Below are 14,778 nucleotides of genomic sequence, written 5' to 3' on the forward strand. Positions count from 1 at the left end.
TCTCTCTCTCTCTCTCTCTCTCTCTCTCTCTCTCTCGTGGAGGAGGAGATGAAGAGCCTCCCTTGTCGCATTGCAGACACGACGTCTCCGCGCGAGAACAATTATCGTTGTTCCCGGTGCGCGATAATCGCGCGATTAAAGGTAATAAGATTGTTTCGCGGCCCGACGTCGGGGCGATCTCTCCCGACGTCCGCTGTCGGCTATATCGAGATCGCCGATCGGCGATCGCTCTCGCCGCTGGCTGGGACTATCGCGAGGTCATCCGGCGCGATCATCGAAGAACAAACTCACCGTATTCATCGCGTACAATACCGCGTCTCACGTCCTCTCGCGCTCTCGAGTACGTCGAACTCCGGTACGCCGCGTGTGCGCGCCGTTCGCTCAAAGAAACTACCGCGAAACACTATCAAAACAAGAATCGATACGGCCGTGCCCCGCGGCCGCGTTCGCGCACCAGGAGAGACGGCATGCCGATTGCGAATCGAACCCCGCGCGCGCCTTCGCCGATCGCGAGAGAATCGAGCGTGACGCTGTGTGGCTGAGCGAACGCCAAGTCGATGTCGTCGTCGTCATCGTCGTCGTCGTCGTCGTCTAACAACGACATGTTTCTAGCAATGCCGACCAGTGGATCCTGCCTTCGTGCGCAACCGATTCGCGAGCGCGATTACGTCGCGAGGGATGTCACGTGTCGCGATTAGGTCGGATTTTAATTAAACGGGAGCAGATAACATCGCGCGAACCCGCCTGGCCCGCTCGGCGACGAGTTACTTTCGTGCAATTAATTTTCATGCCGCAGATTTTAATCCGCCTGACGTGTGGATATGTAACAGGGCTAAAGTGCCCAATTAAGTACTCCGATTCAATGCGCGCCGGTCACTCGCCCGTTCACAGAGGGTGGAATTTTATAATTCACCACGGGCTGCGCACAGTCGCTTCGTGATTACCGCCTTCGAGAGATCGAACGGCTCGCCCGCGTATGCCCCTCGCACCGAATTTCCATATCCCGCAAATCGCTGGGAATATATTCAGAGACTCCAAAACTTCCTTCATAAATCACAACGCGCGTTATCGTACACCACTGGGGACATGCGACGGGCTAATCTAATTTCAGCCGATACGGAACATGCCACTTCATCGTACCAATCGTCATGGACGGTCACCGATTTCGTACTCGACCTTCTCGACCCGGCGATCGTACGCACACACAATCACACTAACAATGAGTACCACCGACATGACCAGAGTGATTTTTATTTGGATCTATCCATTTTTCTATTTATTCATCTATGCATTTTTCTAACTTTGGCGCTTTTCTGATGAGTAAACTAAAGGAACCATTCTTGGCCCATACAGAAAAATAAATATTACTACGTTTCTTTCATAAAAAACTTAAAGGAATGGGATAAATGCGAATTAAAATGCGTTCTGATCATGTCGGTAGTGTTTACCGCAAGAGGAGAAAAATGGATAATCCAACTAAAATTATAGTCATTTTTACTTTGATCATATTTTTTGGTTGTTCTAACACGAAAATGATAGCGTACTCTCTAAATTTCTTGGAATGAGAGTGAAATGCAAGAGTTCCACTCTTGCAATAAGAGTGAAATATTCACTCCAATCGAGTGAAGCAGTCACTCCTGTGGCAGTATTTACTCTTCATAGGAGTGAATGTTTTACTCGATTGGAGTGAATATTTCACTCTTATTGCAAGAAATTTAGAGAATAACGTGTATGTAAAGTTATTATCGCTAACATTATAGTAAAATTCAATAAGCAAATAGTTTTCTTAGCCATAATTATATAGTAATCCTTTCCCCGTGTGATTATAATTACAAATATCAAACATTTTTCCTTCAGTGCGAGGACATGGCATTTTTTTCGAGAATTTTTCGCCGATAGTCCGCTATCAGTCCACGACCGCTTTTCCCGTCGCGTGAAAGTTGCCGTCACTATCAGAGCATGTAATCGCGGAGCGTGTCGCGGACTCGCGCCAGGTAGCCGAGGAGACTCGCGGGCGCAGCGTTTCCTGCAGCGCAGCGCGCCGCAAATCACACGTTGCGCGTCGGTATGCGGGAGAGACGTAGCGGAGAGACCGTCCGCTCGACCGTCCGCAATTACAATTCCGCGCACTCGTTGTAATAACCGTGCGCGGCGCGGCACGTGTAATATATCCAAGCCACCCTGAGAGCGACCAGACGCGCGCGAGAGGGCCCAGTAGGAGCGACGCGGGGCCCCGTTCTCCCTGTTCTCCGCCGGCCAACCCCGTTTCCGAGGCGATGCACCTATATCATCGAACGGCCGCCGCTGCCGCCGCCGCCGCCGTCGCCGCGGAACTGTGGGGTGAAACCGCATATCGGCGGTGCCGGTGCCGAGGCACCGATAGGATCGGGCTGCCGTGCGGCCCGCGACGTTATTTACGATCGATAATTAGCGGTATCTATCGCTGCCGGCGCCAGCCTCGCGCGGTACTCCGCCCAACCCGGGCCAATGATATACCATAGGCCGCGGGAGAGAGAAAGAGAGAGAGAGAGAGTGGTGCCCCGGTTCTCCCGTGTCTCCGCGTCGCTCCGTTGCGTTGCAACGTTACATTCACCGTCGCGAATTATTATCGATGCTCTTCTCTCTATCTCGCTGTTCTCTCGAGTTACGCGCGCGCATGACCTCGCGATGGCGACCTGGGGGATAATAGGGGTACAACGGGGTGTCCAAGAACATCGACGTAGCGGGTCGCCCGGTGGATGCACGTTTCAGAAAATCCGATGTCGCGGAGAGGAAGAATCTCTCTTGAGAGATAATAGGAAGAGCGCAGCCAAGTGTCTATAAACCTAGATTCATGGCCGAAAAGTTTTGAAGCCATTTCGGGTTAGAAATAAACTTTATGGTGCGTAGGTTACAAATATGCAAGTGCCAAAGTGATCGAACTTCAGGTTCCAGAAATACGGCCCACTGAAAATTCCACTTCCACGAAATGTTAATTTCGAGACGTACACTTGAAACTCCTTTCAAAAGAGATACTCAGACTTAAGTTGAGGGTTAGGTGGGAATTTTTTAATTAAATCGCAATTACAGACACAACGTCACATATATTATGTAATTCAACTGAGAAATTTGGATCTAATTCTGAATAAGAAATTGAGTATTCCACGTGAAACAAGTTTCAAGCAACGACTATTAATACGAGCCTCAGAACATTCTAAATTCGGCGGAAAATATATGAAAAGTTTGAAATATCTCGTCCGAAAGACACAGTAAAATTTGATGACCGCAAAGACCTGAGAAAATTCGAAAACGCGTTTCCAACGACAGTTGAATTTTAATTTGACCTCTCGTCCGTGACTGGAGCATTGCCTCGCGAGGACTCCGCGTGCTGCACCGGGAGATATCTAACGTACTATTGTAGAAAGCACAATGGCCAGGTCCCCGCATAGACGCGGGATACTTAGGCTGCGTGGGATCAACGGGCCGACAAAGCCGCGAGATATTTACGACGAAGAAAGCAAGCCCTTATGCGGCGAGGTTGACTTTGCAGAATACCGGCTCTTACGTGCCGCGCACTTTTATCGCGGGAAAGCGTAGATCACAGTCAGGAGGAATGCACGTCGCTCTGGTACCTGTACGCTGGAACCATCGCTTGTTTTTCCGCGTTGGTCAACTTGTCATTATCGTGCCACTCGAAGCGAAGCTTACGAGAAACGGCACAAGCGCGTCCAAGTTTACCCGCGAGACCTATTCGAACGACCGAGAAGAGTATCGTTGTTCATTACGACGCAGGAAGGACTCTGTTGATCGCCAGGTGCGATCCAAGGTACGCGTTCATAAAACAGCGACGGAGATCTAACGATTCGCAATCTGCATCTGCATGCGCGACGCGCGCACCACCGGACGCGGGACGAAATTTCGTGGAAACGCGTGTGGGAACATCGGAATACGAGCCTTCGGCGCGGCATAGCCGCGTACCATCGCATTAACAACGTTAATCAGAAGGCGGACGTGCATACACACCTGGCCATGCGCGCTTTATATGAATCATTACAATGTAGATGAATTCTAACGCTTATCTTCTCCGTTGCCGGCTCCGCGGTCATTGCTGCCGGCTGCCATCCGAGATATTACGGACCGTGCGAGCTGTGCCCTCGTGTATTGCGCGGCGTCTCGCAATCGCAACTCGCGATAGAGAATCGCCCCGTTATTTCCCGGTAGAGAAGCGACGCGAGAGCGACATCACAAATCGAAAATCCATAAATTACACACGAGCGTGTAGAAAATTCGAATGGAGGAGACATGAAAAAAGAGAAAAGGAATCGTTAGCGCAGAATTGAGGACTCCGACGTTCCACCTGCGCCTTCCAAGTATCTCTCGCATAACAAATGAGTTATAATTCGTGTAATTAGCCGCGATTGAACATAGTCTCCATTTTCAGAGGACGTGAGAAGGCACCAGCGTGCCGATAAGTTCGACAAGCTTCTCCTCTCGCCCTCCCTATTCGGATTTAGTCATGCATTATAGAATTACCACTTTGGTCTTAGAAAGGTCGGCTGCTACCGTTTAACTATGTGAATGATTGCGTATATGTTTACATCATTTATATTGCTGTACTATTCTTAACACTGGTTAACCGTGGTAAACTGTTTCTTTTCTCTTGATAGGATTAGCATTATGCAATATCCATGGTCTATTTGCATTACATTATTTCACTCATTTCTTGTGCTCTGTCACGTTGTTTCCTAACTGCTACTTGTTATAATTTAACAGTGTCACCTACGTATATTGCTGAGACTTTCTATATACACACGGCACACGGAAAAAAAATTTGCTTGAATTAACAAAAATACCTGGTCGAATATAAACGATCCAGAAATTCCGATTGAAGTAACTCGAATTCTGTTTAAGTTAACCAAAAATCTTGTTAACTTAAACAGAATTCGGGTTCTTTCAATCGGAATTTCTGGATCGTTTATATTCGACTAGATATTTCGTTAATTCAACCAAACCTTTTTTTCCGTGCACTTTTGACACATTCTAATATATCTTTTGGTAGTACTTTCTTTTTCTTTTCTTATTATTTTGTTCGGCTCTAGCACTTCTACTTGTATTTACCGTAAGCTCCAAGGAGTTGTGAAAACCCCCTCAGGGCATAAATAAACTCTACTCTACTTTATTCTCTCTCTCTTTCTCTCTCTCTCTCTTTCTCTCTTCCTCTGTGTATGTGTCAAGGGTACTTTTTATACATAAACCCGCAGAGCAAACAGTCTTGCAACAACGTGCAGAGTCACTTGCCGGAACAGATGGCGATCAGTGTTGTACTACAAACCGGTGGCGCGCGCCCCTTAAGGATATTCATGCGTTCGAGACAATTAACACCCTGGGCGCACCATTTTTCAAAACACCGTCCGTCGGTTTGACACTTTCGACTCTGTCCGCCGTCGCCGGCGCACCCGGCCGGAGTGTCGGAAAGACCCGAGACCCCCAAATTAATTAAGCTAATGGTGTCAGGACCGCCGAAAGAAGCCGGTAAATTGGAGAGGTGAACGGTAGTCGGGAAACGCGCGACGGCAGGAAAAGTTGAAATAAATGGACGCCCGTTCGTAATGTCGGTTCGCTCGGCGAGTTGAAAATAATCGTAGGAATTAAAGTCAAATTAGTAACGGCGACGTGACGCGGCGCGTTAATGGCGGATTTAGCACCCTCAAGGTCGCGATACCTCGCGCTCGGTGGTTACGCGCCGCGAGATCGGGAAGCAACTTTGTTATTAATGTTCACGCGCGCTCTCTCGGCGCTTTAATAATTATCGTCGCGCGTGAAATGTTTAATTATCGCGGAATAATTGGTAGCACGCGCTGCGGGAGATCGAAATGAAGATTGATAGTTAGCCGCCACTTAATATTTATACGCTCGCGCGACACAAGAGAGATATCTATTGAATAATAATACACATAATCATATTCTGATATTTTATTATCGCGTTGCAAATTTAACGGCGAATAACATGCGCGCAAAGAACGCGCGAAGCCCGCGTGCTGAAACATTTATAGATCGCTAAAAATGCAAAGCGTTGTATCTCTACCGACGTTAACTTTCCAGAGATAGGTACTACCCTCAACAGACCGCGCGCAAAGCTACTTAGTTTTCTAGTTAAACTTTGCTCTTCGGAAGTTCCCGAGTCGTAGCCAAGTTCCTCATCGTAGGTGGCGAGCTGTGAGCGGGGGGAGCGGTAAGCTTCGATTTCTTAAAATATTTTCAGAAATCCGTCGATGACGGGAGCACCGGCGATGTTACGCACGATGCGCGGGGCAATGACGGACGACGAGGTGTGTGTATATGCACGGATGAGTTCGCATGTGTTGAGTGCGCTCGCGCGTCTATGTGTATGTAAACACATTTACGCGCTCAGAAACGGAACGAAGTCAAGAGCGCTCGACGGAAACGGAAGTGCCTGTCATAGCTGGATACATAAACACGTCGCGCTATTATATATTCACGCAACGGGTGCCGCGAATAATCTCTTAGTCGCCTAGAATTTCCTACCGGAATGCCTGAACAAATACCGTCACCGTGCACGGTGCACGCGAGCGCGAGATGCGCGTAATGCGACTATGGCGGGGTGCACAGAGCGCGACGCATCGGAATGCAATCCGGACTCTCTCATACAGATGCCGGCTGGCAAATTGCTTTATCGCGATGCAACGCGATCGACGCTAAAAATATTTCACGCGACCTGCCTGGCGTCTCACGCGCCACGAATATCTCTCGGTTGCCCCGTTCGATCATGCATATTGAAAATTCGCTAATACCACGATTAAGTAATCGTAGACTCGCATTAATAGTCATTGCTTGAAATTTGTCCTACGTAAGATAAGGTAAGGATCCTAGTTATAGGTCATTTAAGGCTACAGTAAATTCCAATCACTTACATAAATTTATCGACTATTAATTTACCGAATATTAAGACGAACTATCGATAACTAACCAATAACTAACATCACAGTGCATTATAAACTTTAAATTGGATTTTAAATTTGTTTACTCTAAATTTAAAAAAAATAATTGGAAACAATTATGCGTACACGGAGAAAAATAATTTTGCTTTTTTAGCAAAATCGTCGTTGCATATTCGTATATTCTATATACGTACTGCATATTCGTAGTGACAACAACAAAATTTAGTTGACATAACTAATTTTACAAATTACTCGTTATCAGAGCAGAAGTAGTTTCGTTGCCAGGAAACAAAAAATTTATTGAGTATATTTGTCCTAAAAATCACGTTAATTTGCTATCGATGTAAAATAATATATCCTTAGCAAATTTATTTGCTATCGGAGCAGAACTGCAACTGCTTATATAAATCCACCATGGTTCTCACAACAAAATAATTTGTAGATTCAGCAAATTATATCCAGCAAATAGTGATTAGTACTCTTAACAAATCTTTTTGCTGTTCATATAATAAGGAAAAGATTTTGCTAGACTAGCAGAAAATTTGTCAGCAAATTATTTTTCTCCGTGTAAGTCCAATTATGGGTAAGCAAATATTACGCATCCATATAACGTTATACGGTATCCAATTTTATATTAATAATGTTCATAATTCACATTGTTTTGGTCTATATAAAATAATGTATAAACACCTACTGGCAGATTCATAAATCTAAAGAGTCATATTTCCATTCCAATGTGTTTACTTTTTTAATATATTAATAAACCAAGTTTTACCCGAAATTGGAACATGACCCAATAATTTGGATTATCACTTTATTCAGGTTTAAATTTAAAGAGATAGTTTCGAATTTTTTACTTAAATACCATAATATATGCGAAAAATTCACACCTAATTCTATATTCAAATCTGTGTATCTTAAGCAAGTTTCACCTGTTTACCTGTTCAAGAAATAACTATTAATGCAAGCCATAATGACATGCGCGACTTCTTATAGTCTTTAAAAATTATATTAAATATATTAAATTAATAGTTTTCTTATCTGCCCTGCGTAATTATGCTAAGCAGGCCTCTCGCGAGTAATCCGCCCTGGGAAACAAAAACCGAGGCCTAGAATCGCAGGCCTAGAGATGCAACGAGAGAAGTGCATTTGGCGGGAGGGAAACTTTTAATCGGCGTTTTCGACGATTCTTCCGACGAACCTTTCCGGTACCCGCGGGCCACATACGCGGGCACGCATATTATTCAGGGCCGTATCTGTGCCATGTGGTCAGCAGGGCTCACGGCAATATTTATGCCGCTGTAACTGTCCGCCTACCAGTAAAGGGGTCTCTAAACGCATCAATTTCACGCGGCGGCGCGAAAAGGGCGTGAATATTTGAAACGGATATCCATCTTCGGTTACTTTGTTATTTGACCGTTGCGATCGCGTAAAGGACTCACGTTCTCCTCTCGTCGTTCTTTTTTATACTCGCGCATCTCACCGAGCGCGTACACTAACAATTATTACCGAAGCCGCGGTAATTATTCATTCGACTCACCAACGATCAGAGGATAACCAGAACGAGAGAGTGCACGTCAATATTATACGCGATGTCTATTTAAAAAATTATTAGAAAAGAAGAGAAAATAAGTTATCACTCGGTTTCCGATCTCGCTTCCCGTAGAGCAGCGTTCTCACGAAGACCATTTTGCAACGAAATAAAATAAGAGGTTATAGTAAAAATTACTATAAAATCTGCCGCGTTTTTTTAACAAGATAAACCTTACTGACAGTCTATGTTTCTGCACTATTAAAAACAAAGAGAAATTGAAAAAAATGTATATAAAGAAAAAGTAATATTCCCTCTCCGTGTATAACCTTTATTTCGATAACGCAGAAGTATGAATCGCCGACGGAATTTCGGGCTTGGCCGGCGTTCTTTGGTGCGGAAACGACGGAGACGAAATCGACTCGTACATAATCGATTCGCACATACGATTCCGCGCCGAATGCGCGGAATTTGCCTCACGGACCATTTGTTTTCTATTCACGGACGATTTGACGAGGTCGCCGCGGCGACGGCGACGGCAGTAACGGCATGCGGCTTTGTTCGCAATTCGGTATAATGTCGCATGTATTTGGATCACGTCCGACGATATGTCAATATAAAGGAGTTACTCGCGGGATCTCTGCATACCAATTCAGGGGCGGAGCAGCTTGTTATCCTAAATACACGAAATCCTTTGGAGACGCACGGTCCGCCTTCGCCCTCCTTCCTTCGTCTTGCCCTTCTTGCCAACCCCCTCGGCCCGAGCCGTTCGACCCTTGTCGCGACCCTGTCTCACCCCCACAGCGACCTGGATATAATGCTAGACAAATTGACGATTCAATCGAATACCAAAGGATACACCGCGCGCGTCGCTGCAACCGTTGGGCGAAGGATCAATTTAAGCGTATTATGGAAATTGATCAAACGTCGCGGACTTCACAATGCGAGTCGAGCATACCGCGCCCCCGATTAGCATTCATGCGACAAAGATAAACTGTAAAAATAAACTGTATCGTTTATTGCAAAATAAAAGTCTCCAAACTGAACAATCTTCAGGACACTTGAAACGACACTTGAAAGGAACAGAAGTGAGAAAAAAGGTTTGCTTTCTGAGTGTCGAGACCAAATAAGTCTCAGGGATGTAAAGGAATGTTAAAAAAAATTATTTTGGATTTTTGTTGTGGACCCATCCTTAGTTGAATCAAATCTTTCGTTCCGACGATTCTTGACGAAACGGGAATATCTTGTAACTATTATCCTATTTGCGACTTGTGCGTGGCTGACATGCATTACTAACACGTTGCACTTTCTTAATCGACCTTATGAGTATGCTTTTTAGAGTTTTACTCGATCTGATACATCACCCGACACTTCGCAACGCGTAAAGAAGTTTCTAACGTTTGATTAAACTTGAGTTTACGTTGTACGATATGTTAACGATAGTTTGGAACTTTTGACACATGAACTTTGACTAATCTTTTTACGCATTTTTATTTATTGTGAGTACTAAAAAGGGTCACACCGATGACTAAACGTTTGCGACTGATTGTCAATAATGTTTGTCAACGCATAATATATTCAGCGTTCGCTTCTATATACTTAATTGCTTTCATATTCTGTCCTTTTTGGATAGTCGACAATTCGCGCTTACAAATAGGCATTGCTTCACGCGGCTTGCTACAACACTCCAAGACCAATATCGCGATTGGCAGAAGCGTGAAGCTCGCGCGGTAACAATGTGCTCATAAATCCTAAGACGAGGTGACAATTGGATTCTTACAGTCGCACGATACACAGCCACGAGGCTGTTTCGTATAGGTTTCTACAAAAGGAGAGAGAGAGAGAGGGAGAGAGAGAACAGGCCCACCCCGACTCCTCCGCCGGCATCGATTCGCGCCGAGCTGCGAAAGGGAAACGGAAGGAAAAGAACGACGGGGTAGAGAACACCGCGCGCTACCTATCTAATTTTTAACGCCGATCGCTTCACCTCGGAATATCGACGACGTTACCCCGTCGCGGCAGGGGCTGGAGGAGGGCGGACGACGCTGGATATAAAACAAGCGAGGTTGAAAGGTAAATCGCGGGAGCCGGTGAAAAGGGATTCCTTTTATTTCCCCCGACCCGTGGCGTTCCGGCGCACCCCGACGACGGTCGTCATCGTCGCCGTCGTCGTCATCGTCGTCGTCTGGAGTGGTCGGGGTAGAGATTGGAGGACAGGAAAAAGGAGGAGGAGAAGAAGCTTGAGAAAGAGTGAGAGAGAGAGAGAGAGCTCTTACAGCTTTATCCGTGGCTCTTTTTTTCACATCTCGACTACTATCCGACGGCATCTCGTCTCCTCTCTAGCTTCTTTTCTCCTCCTTATCCTCATCCTCGTCCTCGTCGCCGTCGTCGTCGTCACCGGGACTCGACTATAAAATATTTGCTTTGGTAATGAGGCCACGGTTGAGCAACGCCCATGGGTGCACCCCGGCCGAAGGGTAGGATTCGAAGTGCAAATAGGAGAATAGGAGGGATTTGAATTATCGTGACACCTCCGGGGCTGCGCTGCGACTCCGCGTCGCTCTTGCGTGCTCCTCCGTGCTCTTCCGGCACACGGATCCAGCCGATAGCCCCTGCCAAGAGAGAAGCTTTCTCGTGCACGAGAGCAATCGCTGTGAACCGAATGCAAGCAGGACCGACTCCACTCGCGGAAGATGCGCCGCGTCGTTAGCGCGTCGGTAAACGCGACACGAAAGTGAGGCGAGGAACGTCGATTTCGGGGACGATGATAACAGAAGAGAGATCGTGATATATCGATGATAAAATCGTTCGATTTTCGCGCTACGCGTAATGACCCAGCCCGGTTAGCTACCGAACGGTTGGAAGACGAAGTAAATGGTTTCATTGACTTACACACGCGATATTTCTCGGGGGAAACAATCGCGTCGATTCATTCCTCTGATCGCACGATAGTTCGTGTAAAACACTAATTATCCGCGTACCAAGAGTGTACAGCAGTTATTCGTACAACATCTCACGATGATAATTCAATCCAGATAGAAACGAACCGGCACACAAGAGCCGCGCGCGAATTATACGCTAATTAGAACCGCGTGTAAACCGCGCACCGACGATACCTATTTACACATCCAGCGTGGAATCAATCGCGCCGGATCTCCGTGAGAGTAGGCGAGGAGGTAACCGCGTCGTCGTGCTCGTCGTTCTCCTCTCGCTCTCTCTCAAGAGAGACAGAGAGAGAAGGTGAACGAATGAGAGGAAAGAGATCGAGCGGAGTCGTTGCAACGCGTTAACGCACAATGCCGTAACGAGCTAATCACGATATCAAATTCTTTGCCTGTCAGCGCGGCATTTCGATGCTAAGATATCCGGGCGTCGTGTCGGTAGGGGGTCCGGCCCGTAGAAAAACGCCGGATGACCGATTATGATGAAGCGATTCCTCGCGCGCGCGCGGACGCGCCGCGGAGGAGCGGAGTGGGCGAACCAGGACGAAGACAATCCCGATATAGCTCGGGGCGAATCACCTCGGATAATTGAAACACGCAATCTCGTACTTACGATAATGCATCTGCCCGCACGTCGAGAGACAACCGTCGTCGTCGTCCTCATAGTCGTAGTCGTAGTCGTCGTCGTCGTTGACGGAAACTTCAAGCTTCGTTCCTCGCCTGCGTCTGAAACATGTAAAAAGGAAATTAATTTCTCTATACAGGACGTCTTGCGCTGAGCGTCACGTCACACCTCGTGTACATGTAGATTCGGTCGAATTGAGCACAAAATGCCTCTACCATTTTGCAAAAGACCGTAATTTTTAGGTACTAATTATAAAGATAATTGGACAATTGGCTGAGTAGAAACCAGTGGGATTTTTGCAAAAACCTCACCGTTTAACCGAGTTTTTCATCTGACACTCGAGTGACAGAAAATTCAGTCACACTAACGCAATTGTATGGATTAGATCAAACTGAATGAAAATCACTTCGCAAATTGACTTAGGTTAGGTTAGGTTAAATTTACCTAATCTGCATGTATATTAGCGTAAAACATATATATACATATATACACTGAGAAAAAAATATAGTTACTTTTGGCATAAACTATACTTTTTTGTGATTCGTGAACCAAAAAAATAATTAGAAGGACTATCTTTCTAATAACACTTACTAAAACAACGGTTTTCCTAACTACTTTTGTAGTTAAAGTTACAAAAGAGTATAGTTGATGTCGGAAGCAACTATATTTTTCTCTCAATGTATGTATATATATATATATATATATATATATATATATATATATATATATATATATAATGTAACGTCTTGATGTGTGTAAACGACTTAAAATAAATCAGGTGTTAGTTAGTAGGGAACAATACAGCACGTTTGAAGTTTGAGAAAAGATCATTCTGCGCGCGAGCAGCATGAACTTGGTCGCGTGTTCGGCAGAAGGAACTTTAGTTAGCTTACGTTAGTCTGGTAAGACCATAGGTGCAGAACCCTACACGTCCTCCAGCGTGTAGAATAAATACTACACTCCGCCATATTGCAACGCAGAGTTGCTGAGCGTAAAGGTGAATAACAGCGTGCAATGCATATAAAGCTTTTCTTTGACATGACACAGCTTAATTGAATTTAATGGCGCGACGCTCAGTTGCGCAGCTTCAAGATGTTCGCTGCTGCTCTCTTAGCCGGCTCAGATTTTCTTGGCACCGTTTGAGAGTCTTGCTTCAGCGCGACGGAAGTGACATTCTATTATTAAGAAGGAAAATCTCCTCTAATTCCCGAGATCTCGCACGGAGACGTATTCCAAGTTGGCGTGCGAATTCCTACCGAACAACCCGAACGAACCGCGATGCGCACGATCGTGACCTATAGCGACGCTCTCTCGAGCGCATTTGTGTGTGCGCGCGCTTCTCCGCAGGTACGCACAGCGGTAGATAGATACCAATCGACGTACCGGCGATAGAAAGTTGCCGGTCGCGCAAGTCGCGCGCTCGCGAGTCATTAGATAGCGAATCGCGGGCGCACACAAGATCGGATCTTTCCGCGAACGGAATCCGTCGGAAGCGATATTACACGACGGGCGCGATACGTGGCGACCGGTATTTACGGGCGGGTGTTCGGCCCCGCGCAATGAAATCCAGCGGTGGTATTACTAGAACCGTCCCGCGGAACCAGGAACCTGTCGCTTTGATCAGCGGAGCCGCCCGCGATAAATCTCAGCAGCCTCGAGCCGCGAGATACTTGGTCGTTCTACAAATTGCTCCGACGATCGCCTCGCGCTGTTTGCTTTCGTATATCGCCACGACCGAGAAAGAGAGAGAGAGAGAGAGAGAGAGAGAGAGAGAGAGAGAGAGAGAGAGCCACCTCGTACAGCCCGAAAGCGACCACAACCCTCCTCGCCTGTAACTTCAATCAACCCCGCTACACTGAACCCTGACAAAATTCCCGACGACGCGCTCGGTGTTGTTCTGCTACAGGCTCATCGGCCCTCGACGCACAAGGTCGTACATGGATCTCCAGCATCCAAGAGGAGTCCAGGTACGTGCGACGAAGGGCTCGGTGCCCCGGTACGTGTCAGATCAATCATACACCGACCGCGACGAAGCACCCCCGCTGTGTACGGGACAACCAGCTCCGCAATCGGTTTCCCCTGCTCGAAAGAACGGGCTCCCTCCTCCTTCTCTTCCTCCCTGCTTACGATCGGACTGGCCCCCAGCCGGTGCCCCATGCTCGATATGTTACAATAAAAGTACTATCCTAGCGTCGACACGTGATGACTCTATCGGACGGAGCGGCTGGCCTGGCCCTTTTCTGAGAATCACGCGTCTCTCTCGCTTCACGTCTCGAGCACGATGCACCAGTCATCGTCGAGACGTCCTCGGCATGTTACTCTCCTCCCCTGGTACCTCCGCTGCTCCCCTTTACCGACCCATTCTTCCGACCGACGACCATTCGTGGCTGGAAACCACGGTCAATCTCCCCAGTTCGAAGGGGGACGGCGAGATCCCCTCGAAGCGCCTGTGTTCTACGGCACTGTTGCCTTCGAGCGAGATCGAGCTGGCGCGAAATGGATCTGGCAGTTGGAGCCGTGGAGCTTCACGGTCGTTTTTTCAAGCTTATCGATAGTATCGCAGGCGATTCTCGCGCGTAGTCGCATCCCACCCCTCCCCCTGGTCGATATCTCGACGGCGTCGGGCGACGGTAATTTGAAGGAGATACGAAGCGTTCCGCAATTAGCTTCCTTCGCCGAGAGAGAGAGAGAGAGAGAGAGAGAGAGAGAGAGAGAGAGAGAGAGAGAGAGAGAGAGAGAGAG

General features: G+C 47.0%; 1 long non-coding RNA gene across 1 annotated transcript in view; it reads right to left on the reverse strand.

Moving 5' to 3' along the window:
* Positions 1 to 14,778, reverse strand: part of LOC116845233 — a 73,969-nt gene that overhangs the window by 51,406 nt on the left and 7,785 nt on the right. The window contains exon 3 of the long non-coding RNA XR_004378218.1: positions 12,025 to 12,137. This is a non-coding gene — a long non-coding RNA (uncharacterized LOC116845233). The remainder of the gene's footprint in view (positions 1 to 12,024; positions 12,138 to 14,778) is intronic.

Source organism: Odontomachus brunneus, unplaced genomic scaffold (genome assembly GCF_010583005.1).
Source record: "Odontomachus brunneus isolate Ranch 3 - 2012 unplaced genomic scaffold, Obru_v1 Obru_scaffold_050, whole genome shotgun sequence".
Lineage (NCBI taxonomy): Eukaryota > Metazoa > Arthropoda > Insecta > Hymenoptera > Formicidae > Odontomachus > Odontomachus brunneus.